Genomic DNA, 8,921 nt, shown 5'->3' with positions numbered 1-8,921 from the left:
TTTTTTCAATGTCATGGAGGCAAATCGTGATGCATGGTGAGTCCTGTTCATAAAAGAAAGGTGATTGTCTGTGGAACAACAGGAGTTAGATATGTATCAAGAATGGGAAAAATGCTGAGAAACACGGAAGGCTAGGTGGAGTGAGTTGGCAGGCGGCTGAGATACTATGCCAGAGGCTAAATAAAGGAGTGGTAGATATCCACAACACTCATTGCAAAGTAGGATAGACAGTAATCTACACTGAGAGTAGAGGGAGGCAGAGGCAGAGGTGGTTCGAGAAAAGGGTGAAAAGTTTACAGGAATTAGTACCTGAGGCTTATACCTGGCTTTGGTAGTAAGATGCCTTTGCAGATGAGACAACCAATGAAAACACAGACTAGGTCAGCAGGCACATTTTTTTCCATTTCCTTTTATCTGTTAAAGATTTCACTGTTAAGAAGCAGTACATGAGACAACCATGTCCTGGAGCAATACAGATCAGCACGCTTGGAGGAAAAGGGGCGGAGTGTATCAAGACATGATGACAGCGTGGACAAGGGAGTGGAAGCAGCAGAGTCAGGGGATATTTGTCGGAAAGAATCAACAGATGATATTTAAGACCTCACCATGGAGGAGAAGGTGGAGGGAGATAAATTATGAAAGTTACAACAGAAGGGTGACTTTGGATATCCACACCAGTCTTCCAGCACCTGAGGAGACAGAAGAAGAGAAGGACACAGAGTAGTAATCGGAGCTGAAGGGAGGTTACTTTAAGATTAAGGTTTCCAGTAGTGCAGTTCCTCAGGAGGACAAGACCAAGCTGATATGCCTGCCTTGCGTGTGTGGGAGAGTGCAGCAGTGAGAGGTCAAATATGTGAAGCAGTAGGAGGAGGCCAATAGACTCAGGATTGTGTAGATGGAGATTAAAGTCACTCAGCAGAATAATAGGATCTACAGATGAGGAGATAGTCCAACTTGCTGAGAAAGCTTCCAAGAGGCCCAGGCGGATGACAGCACAATGCCACGACTGGTTACATTGGCAGATGTGCCTCCTAGATAGTAGGGAGGAGCAGACTGGGACTGGGGGATGTTGTGCGTAAGGTCTGTATAATATTGAATCTCCAAGTCTTTTTCCTCCCTTTTCTATTTCCACAGAGGCCCTGTGTCCATCTTCAATGGATGCTCTTGCCTTCCCTGTACTAGAACTCATACAACAACCACGCTCAAACCTACACTCCCTTCTCACACTTACATTTGAGGTTCATATCATTATATGTGATTTGTGGAGTATTTCACTGTGGGTATACCTTGATATGTGTTACTGGCAAAACAAAGCACTGAGTGTTTACCATTATGTGAAATTAGTGAAGTACTGCACAGTGAGTATGTATGAGGTATGCATGATGTAACAGGGTCAGTGCTGGCTCTGAAAAATAGTCTGTGAGAGCATTTATGTTCCTGTGGCCACTTAACATGTCCTAAGGTTGCAATATGGTCACAGACTGTCTGACACTCATCAGAAAACATCTCTCAAAATAGTTACAAGATTATGATCCTCAGATGGAGCCCAATGAACTACCAAGACCCGTCACCCTTAGCCTTTCAGTAATGAATCTAAGCAAGTATTAGCTTTTTCCCCTATTCTTCCAAGCCAACATGAGTTTGTTAGTCATTGAAATCAATGGAAAATATTCTGCAAGAATCAAACGGAAATGTAATGCTTGAATGCATTGCTCAACAATTAGGACACAGTACCATAGGGGTTAGGTTAAATATCCACCTCTCCGTTTTGTGGTAAGAGAGGAAAACAAAGAGGATGAGGGGTTGGGTGGAATGATATCAATGGTGAATTATTTATTGTGGGTGGGCGGGCTGATGCTCGTAGTTGGATCATGGTTTGATTTGTTGAAACTGAAGTCCAGGAGAGGCAGCTTTTGGAACAGCTTGATAGTTAGCTTTACGGTTGCCTCTGAATGACGGCTGCGAGCCGAATGCAGGCCCGGTTTTACTGTGCAATTACAAGGTCGAGTGCAAATGCATGGAGGGACAGGCGTGTGTGAATAAAGGCTGATTCAGTCCACACTGAACTCCAGAGCAACTGAAAGCAAATAAACAAATGTTTGTGTGGCTGAACCACAATGATTACAGAATAACTTCAAGTAAATTATCACTGAAGTGCCATGCTCTTGCAAAAGCAATGGATTACCTCTGGGAACTATTACGCCTGTGATTCCACATGCTGTAAGAGCAAACAATGGCCACACTTCAGGTTTTCGAATATGGAGGCCATGGGTTGTGAGAGATTTATATTATGTGTGAGTTCATTAAGGATCTCCTCCAGTGCGGCTGATACAAAGGTAACCTGGTAAAATCACAGAAACAACCTCTCCTGTGATTTTTTTTCTTGGCTTCAACTGCTCCTGGATCCATAAAGTGCTTTTAAATAGGGAAACATTTTGAGTTTGTTTCAAAAACATGAATTTAATGATGAGAATGCTCCATACAGCCCAGCTAGGCTCGTCATTTTGCCAGTAGTCTTGCAATAGTCTTGTGTAACTAGCAGTGTGTCAAGCTCGATCGAACACTCAAAGGGTTGATGCTTTCACTGTGAACCCTGTTAAACTATTATATTCACTAATGACAGTGAAAAAAATACTCCCTAGTGTAAAAACTTTTAACTGATGTCCCCCTTGTTCTGCTGATAGAACTCATCTTGAAATATCTTCTATGGTCCACTTTATTAATTGCTTTTAGAAATCCGTCTGATGAAACTTCCTGGAGCTCCTCGCTTATACATAATCTCTATTATCCTTACTCTTTGTATTTTATACCGAAGCTAATTCTTAATCCAGTTTGATTTGATTGACTCCTCAGCTACTCTACGCATATACTGGCCGACTGGATGTGTGCCCCTCTAGTTCAAGTGTAACATGTCATATTCGTACATGTTCCACATGCTCTGAAAGCAGCCCTAGTGCCTCGCAAACCTAAACCTCTTCCATACAGCAGTATTGAAGCCATGTGCAAATTTCCACATACAACTGTGCTTGTCAGGCAGCTGTAGAGGTCCTGATATTAACATTTGTGGGTAGTTCTACATATTTACCATGCAGAAACTCAAATGTGCCTGCACCTATGTTATTAGCTCCAGCATGAACCATGACCCCTGGATACACTCCTGCTTTAACTATGAGCTTGTTCACATACTTTGCTGCCTTCCTGGGCTCCAAGCTGTCAACATACTGTTCAAATTCTTTCCTGCACACACAGTATGCTACCTACACCTCTATGACTCCTGTTTCTTAGACAATGTGGCCTTCGAGGTGCCCTGAAACTGCTCACCAGTCCTTCTGCTCTCAGAAATATGACCCAAAGTCTCTTTCTGCAAGGGCTGGAAATGGTTGTAAGTCTACATTTCTGGAGAAATTGGCCCCTTTTGATGTGGATGCCCCGTCCTACAATTACAACCTGGAGTCACCCAGTCCTTTCTCTCTGACTGCTCCAAAATGCTCCCTCTCCCCCTTTGTGGTGTACACATGATCTCTCTAAAGAGTATAGTAACCAGTTCCTGGCACTCTAATAATTCATTATAACAGTGGAGGCCAGGCAGCTGGATGTTAAGATCAAGAGTCTTATTTTCGAGGTGCTCAACCAGCCAGCAGCTGTCACAAATGAATTCATTCTGGATGTTCCCATCCAGAAATGTGATCATTAAACAACACAAAATTGGCCTCATATTTTAACCCCATATCTACAGTAAGCATCTAACTTTCCATGAAGCTGTTTAGTGTACTGCCCTAAAAGAGACACTAAAGAGACACAGTCTACATGTCAAACTGCACCATGGTGGCTTAGAAAAACCAGATATGCAAAGCACAAAAAATCGTAGTTATCTAACTGGACATATCCAATTAAATATGAATAGTTCCTTACTAAAACAGAAAACAAATAGTATTTGACACAAAGCATGAGATGACATGAGCAGATCAAATGATATGTAAATAACATTAACTCAGTGACTAATGTAAAAATGAAAAAAGTGATCTACTCTTACTTCTATGAACAAAAATTTAGGACTTGCTCTTAAAAGGGCAAAAAAATACACAAAAAAATCCCAACAGCAAGATAACTGGATCGCTACAACAGGTATCCGTCAAGTTAATAAGTAGGTTAGCTGTCTAGGCTTAATGCAAGGAAAAAGTGCAGAATTTCCCCGGTGTGCTTTAACTTGTAACAAAAGTATTACTTTAAGAGTAAGAACATTTTCTGTAGGCTGTTGGCCCAAGCTAAACTAAACCAATGTAACTAACCTTTTATTTGAAGAAAGACAAAAATCACTCAGACACACTTGAACAGCTACTACAATAAATGAATCAGGCAATCAATTGATCAGGCAAGAGCAAAAGAAGACAACAAGATGATATTGCGGCAAGCAAGTGATTTGCCAAGATATGCAAGGAAAAAGGCAACAAGTATTTGAAAATTAAATGTATGGGAGGTATTTAATTGGGCATGCCAAAGGTTCATAGCTCCCTTTTTTCAGAAGTGTCTCTTTGGTGCCTGTTTAAGTCTATCTAACCAAACACCTTCCCTGGGAAGTTTCACCATTTCCTGTGAACAATGGGCCTTCATCAAAATGTTCATAGAAACAACCATATTTTGTTCATTAGAAAGGTTCTTCAGTAAAGGTCGTGGTGGATTTATGAAACTAAGTGTAAACACACAAGTTTGTTCTTGCCCATTCGTATGATGAAGAATCTCAATCATTTATGTAAATAACACGTTCATGCATGTTATGTGCAATTTGAATAAGTAAACATCCTGGCAATCCCATATACAGACATTCTGACTTCAGAATCACAGGTATAGCTGAAATGCTGCCAAAAGTAAAAAGGAGGGGAATATTTTCTTAGACTCAGAAATGTAAACAATTCCGCAGAGGTGAATGCATGAAAATATATACACATTTCATAGTGTGAGTAGAGACATGCCTGGGACATCCGTGAAATTTTGCTCACATATAAATTTGATGGTTACACTTTTATTGGAATGACAAAAAAAGATCTCATTTCACTCAAATGTGTACTTTCATATATGGTACATGTGACCTAGACACAGGTAAGAACAAATTCTAGCTAATAAGAAACTGATGAATTCTAAAATGTTCATCTGATTAATGGTATACACACTTTAAGTACCAATTATTCAAATTTCTGAAAAAACAATTAACCTTTCCTTTCCCAAAAAACATGATTGTGTCTCAGCCTGCACTCGGCATGAGTGCCTTGCTGAGTGAGCTATGCAGGAGCCCAGGCTAATGATTTTCATTCTCTTGATTCTTAAGATTTTTTGTAATTTCCAGGGAGCAAAATGAATTTCAAACTCCAGTTGGGTGTGCATATTGAGAGATAAAAACAAAGGAAATTTTTCAAGAAAATTTTCTGGATGCCACTAGAAGCAATGCTCCAGGCATCTGGTCTGTGCATGAATGAGGTGTAAGAAGATCCAACTTCTTTACTGCTTCTTTCTGTCTCTCCTTCCTCATTTAAGGCTCACACGTGACTTATCCAACCTGCCCCAAATTTGGGCACAGACGTTATGGGAACCCACACCACCTGCTCGTGAAACTGGTGAGGGTGTACGCTGCATTTTTTTCCCCCTCTGCCTGCCGTCTCAGATTCCAGGAGTACTTTACACTACAGCCACATAAATTTCATACGCACACGCTGTGGTGGCTTGTTAAAAATAACATGCCTCAACCTTATAGAGCTGTGCTGAGGCCAGCACGTGGACAAGGTTGTCCTGAGACAAAGGAGAAAGAGCAGAAACATAAACTTCAGGAGTCGTTTTAAAGAAGGCTTGGGTGGGGGTGGTGGTGTGGAGGGGGTGGTGCAGAGGAAATTGCAAATAAAATTTCAGCCTCAGGTCATGGGCTGCAGATGAACACAGACAGAAGCAGGGAGTCTTGTGTGTGTGTGTCTGGGGTGTTAAGAGCAGTCACCACCACACAGCATCTCTTATTGACAGCACACTGAGTCCTGATGCATTTTTCGATCTGTTTCTCTGTTGGTTTGTCCTGGCAAGATCTCTGTCCCTGCAGGATCACATCTGCTGTAACCCTTCTGTCACCTAATAGGCATGCTGAACCTTGCCTTACTGTTTACACTCAGAGGGGCACAGTCACTGGGGAAGGTCCGTCAAGCGCAGTCTCTACCACCCAGCCTTCACATATAGCTTTTCTACAATGTTTCTTAACCATTGCAGAGGGTGCATTTCTCTAGCTTTTGCTGGGAAAATGATGCAAGTGAAATTCACTAAAGCCCTGAAGGTGAATGTCACCTTTTTCTGTGCCCTTTCACACCATAGACCCTTTATTCAAAACAAATGTTCCAGAACAGCACCGTGGGCAGATCTTAATAACTTAACTAATAACTAATAATAACTTAGGGTATGTCTTGGGTTAGGTGAAGCTGGGAAATGACTTGAAACCTCATGGCAGTTAATGAGGTGAGGGACTACCTTAGTAGGATGTAGGAGGTGAGGTGTGTTGAACCAACCATATGTGACTGGAATTCCTTTTAGCCTAATGTCTGCTTGCCCATTCCCCCTGTGACATTTAATTGCACCCCATCCCCTGAGCCTCTGAACTGACCTGTCAAACTACCAGCACTACACCTTCAGAAATTTCTCAAAACACCATAAATGCAAAAAAAAAGAAAAAAAATATAATTATGACAGTTTCAAAGATTTGTGTTGAAAATGTCCTCATTTTACCCTGTTTCATAAGCCAATAGCATGCCGTTCTATGTGTTTAGTTCACAGATTATTACAGTCTTTATAACAGTCTTTATCATGTCTGTCCATCCTCATCACCAAGGAAACAAGAGAAGGATGTTCACCACTTTGTCTGCAAGAAGTCTGTGCAGTAAAGGAAAAAGAGCAATTCTTTCTGAATTCTTTCTATTATTGACCAGGCCAGTGGCTTTGGGTGGTGCATGGGTACATACTTTCTGAAAAGTGTAGCAAAACTTATGAGTCAGCAAGCTAACATTATGAGTCAGTAAGCCAAAAATCAGCATTGACATTATTTTTATTGTCAAAGCACCCCCATGATTGGACCTATACAATTCTAAAATTAATGTTATTCATGAACATTTGAAGACTTGGTCTACGATCAAGGCCATTGGATGCAGGTAAAAACCATGCTCCAGATGACTAGTCAACCCCATCAGATGAAGTACCTTCTGGTACAGCAGGAGTGTCACATCTGGGATTTGACCTCATGACCGTCTGGTCCATGTAGTCCTGTGGCTATCATCATGGAGCTCCACAGAACTGCCCAGCATGTCTTAAATGTAGCTGGTCCTCTAAAGTCTGACCCCAGGCCTTAAATGGCTTCAGCCACACTATGGGCTGTCTGTCATTCCATAGATGATATATGGCGCAATCTCCACAATAAAATATGTGAGGTTTGTTTGTGGCTGTTTCTCTGTTGTCAGCTGGACAATAAACAGGGCACAAACAGCTGGAGAACAAAGATTCTCAAAACTCCTCACCAAAAGATGCTATAAAGATTAAATCACCATCCCATTTCTTTGTATTCTGAACAAATACACTGTTTTCCAAAAACAATAATAAATGCATTCTTTTGTTTTCTTCTTTTTCTAAATTTGAGCCATAGTAAGGGACGTCTGAGGGAAAGTAGGCATCACCACACCCTCTTTCTATTACAGGTACATGTAGGATGTTTCGGGAGAAATATTACCAGCAAATTGGTTTTAGATTATATCCATCTGGCAGATAATTGTAATTGGAGTGCATTGTGCTCAGAGAAGTCTCCCTGTGAAGCCTTTCCCCCTCCCAAGAGCCCCAGGAAGGGGGAATTATGCCAGTGCACTAACACTGAACAGACGAGGGGAGAGGCAGTGCCAAACGGGTAATACCAGCGCTCCCTTGAGGACAGTGCAATTAAAAAGGAATATTTTCCAAGAGGATGAAACAGGCTGGCTTAATGACAGAGAAGGAAAATAAAACATGTAAAGAGAGAGAGAGAGAGAGAGAGAGAGAGAGAGAGAGAGAGGAACATGAGAGACAGGGACAGAGAGATACAGCAACCATTAGCGTAATGATCACTTACAGTAAAGCCAGGATTTAACTCCAAATGGAACCCATCTGGGGTGTCACTGAAGACATCTTGTGCAATGTGCTTTGTCCATGCAGGGGGTGCTTCTAGATTTGCCACCTGGTTGTCAGTGTTCCCCCCAGGTCAAAAGGAAAAAAAAAGAAGTACCTAACTGGAACATTCCGATACTGAAGTCTGGCTCTGCCACAGCTGTGTAGGGTGTGATGGCAGGGGGGGTTTAGACATGCAGTACTCAGAACTGGCATTTGATTGGACCATGAATGAATAGTGGTACATCCCTGACATCATTAAACCCTGCTCTCTTGTGCTGATTAAGGTACAACAGAATTAAGGTACACTACTGGAGGTCTGGCACTGCTGAGAGGGGTCATAATTTGATTAATCCTTGAAAAAACAGGCAATATACAGAATATACCTATACTTCCTTTGTGTGCTCATTCATACCTTCATCGTTTATACATCTTTATATACAATACCCAATAAATGGGGCCTTCATATGACCATTCCTCATACCTTCAAACCCCCCATAGTACTGCATCTGGGGAAAAAAAATCCAAAAGAGGATGTTTTAGCTGCACACCATTAATTACCTTTCTCAAATTTAAAGAGAACTCTCACATTGTCTCCTGGAGACAAACTTCTTCAGTCCACTCACTTTCTACCATCTGTACTCCGTTCAGTGCCCTCTCTTTATTCCCGTATGTCTCTCATGCCCACTACTTATACAGTCCTGCATTTTATTCACTCCTTAGACATTCCTTCCTGCTCTCATCCATTACCCATAAGCTGTTCCCTTGGG

General features: G+C 41.6%; 1 long non-coding RNA gene across 1 annotated transcript; it reads right to left on the bottom strand.

Annotated features, from left to right (window-relative positions):
* Positions 1-618: 618 nt before the first annotated feature.
* LOC118782640 lies at positions 619-8,662 on the bottom strand. The gene is made up of 3 exons (XR_005005169.1): positions 8,636-8,662; positions 8,117-8,221; positions 619-689 (listed from the first exon to the last, which is right to left on the bottom strand). It is a non-coding gene; the product is annotated as an uncharacterized LOC118782640 (long non-coding RNA).
* Between the last annotated feature and the right edge of the window lie 259 nt (positions 8,663-8,921).

This window comes from Megalops cyprinoides, chromosome 9, assembly GCF_013368585.1.
Source record: "Megalops cyprinoides isolate fMegCyp1 chromosome 9, fMegCyp1.pri, whole genome shotgun sequence".
In the NCBI taxonomy this organism is placed as follows: domain Eukaryota; kingdom Metazoa; phylum Chordata; class Actinopteri; order Elopiformes; family Megalopidae; genus Megalops; species Megalops cyprinoides.
The sequence above is the reverse complement of the archived record's forward strand: the minus strand, read 5'-3'. Positions and strand labels throughout refer to the sequence as shown.